We start from the raw sequence: 1694 nt of genomic DNA, 5'->3' as shown, positions 1-1694 counted from the left end.
AAAAAAATTACACTTACTTTTAATCCCGCAGATTTCTCAATGGCACTGTTCCTTCTCTCGATCTGGTCCCACGTTGTCCTGGAATGTTGTCCTAATCTCGCACTGTGCATGTGTGGAATCAAAATCTCTTTCCCCTAGGAGGAAAAATGCCCCTTCTGTTCATGTCCGAGATTAGGGCACATGCAGAAGGAGCAGCCAGAGCCTCTTGGGATGCGTGACGTAGGTATCCCGGGACAAAAAAACAACAAGAACACTTTAACCTTACATAGAAGGGTTGTCTGTAAAATGTTGAGTTAAGCTGTGAGCAGTGAAGTTTTCTTTGTTGCCCTGCCTAGTGCCATGCAGCCTTTGTGAAGAAAACATACAGCCGGCTTCTCCCCAGTGCATTCATGCCATAGCCATGTTTATTCCTATGGAACTGACGTACTTTGCAAGAACACTTGAGGATGCCATAGGTGCTACTGAAAAAAAAGTCTTATTGGGAAGCAACAACCTTGTTATCAGTCTGCCCTACTGTCCAACTGAGCGGATCCCACAGTACCACAAACACATGAAAGAAACAAGCACAGCACACACTGTATCAGGCGCCAGACTTGGGTGGATGGGGTGATAACATAGCTGGTGGGGTAAATCATAGTTACACCCCATTAGGACGTATGAGGGTGTTCATTCTGTGATCATCCCTGATCAAGGTCTGGAGCCTGACCCTGATGATGTGTGACTGGCTAAATCCTACTGAATTATTAATATTATTAAACAGGAATCATTTAGCGGCAACATAATATGCAGCGCTGTACAAGAGGGGGGGGGGGGATTTAATACATGGTAGTTAGCTGACACTGCTGCTGACTATCATGGCTACAATTAATAATATTAAACAGGATTGATATAGTGTCAACATATAACGCAGCGTTGTACATTGAATAGGGGTGTAAATGACAGACGAATACAGACAGTGACACAGGAGGAGGAGAGGACCCTGGCCCGAAGAGCTTACACTCTGCAATGTCAGCACCTCAAACCCAGTGAGAGAGAAAACCACTGCCAGCATTACAAATACTTCATTACTGTACCTGCAACTGAATTGGGTGTCCTTATAAAAATGAAAGACAACAATGGCTGCCTCATATGAATGACATGGGTGTAACATGCAGACCCCAGGCAATGGATGTAAACATCACCAGCTACCTTCTGTCAATTCTTTCTACAAACCTGCTCTGACAATAGAACAAGCTCCTCACACACAGAAGCAGCCTACAGTAAGACGGGCCGGGAGAAATCCGCACACATTGCGTCGATCACTGCGTCACTCACCGCTCCTCACATAAACATTTGTTTTCACCATGGAAATCCAGGCCGTTACTTTTCTGACATAAGCAATGTGCGACCATAGAAAAGCTCACACGATTGACGTCACTACGCCAAGATGACAGGGGGTTGTCCAAGCCGGGTAGTGAATGCAATGTCTTGTGGCAGGTGTCATGTGACTGAGCCTAGTGATTAGGGAAGGGTTGCTGGGAATGTATGTGGGGACATGCTAAGTAGTACAGCTTTCCCCCTTATCTCCGGTGTCTTTAATGTATTCAGTGCAATATGCCACCACGAGAGCCGTGATACATCGCCAAAATGTCCAAAAAAAACACAGGATCACGGCAATATTTGTCTCTGGCGGCCATATTGTTGGAGTCCAGTGT

The 1694-nt window shown here is 45.6% G+C and overlaps 1 protein-coding gene across 3 annotated transcripts in view; it reads right to left on the bottom strand.

Annotated features, from left to right (window-relative positions):
- CCDC138 (coiled-coil domain containing 138) overlaps positions 1-1463 on the bottom strand; it is a 24069-nt gene extending 22606 nt beyond the window's left edge. Inside the window, exon 1 of one of the 3 annotated variants that reach the window (XM_072414013.1) lies at positions 1315-1463. The gene's annotated coding sequence lies outside the window, so the exon portion shown is untranslated. Of the gene's footprint in view, positions 1-17; positions 1186-1212 lie in introns of those variants that run through there. The other 2 variants (XM_072414021.1, XM_072414028.1) reach the window with 2 other exon arrangements.
- Between the last annotated feature and the right edge of the window lie 231 nt (positions 1464-1694).

The sequence above is a fragment of the Pyxicephalus adspersus genome, chromosome 1 (genome assembly GCF_032062135.1).
Source record: "Pyxicephalus adspersus chromosome 1, UCB_Pads_2.0, whole genome shotgun sequence".
NCBI lineage: Eukaryota > Metazoa > Chordata > Amphibia > Anura > Pyxicephalidae > Pyxicephalus > Pyxicephalus adspersus.
This window is presented reverse-complemented; position numbering and strand designations above follow the sequence as displayed.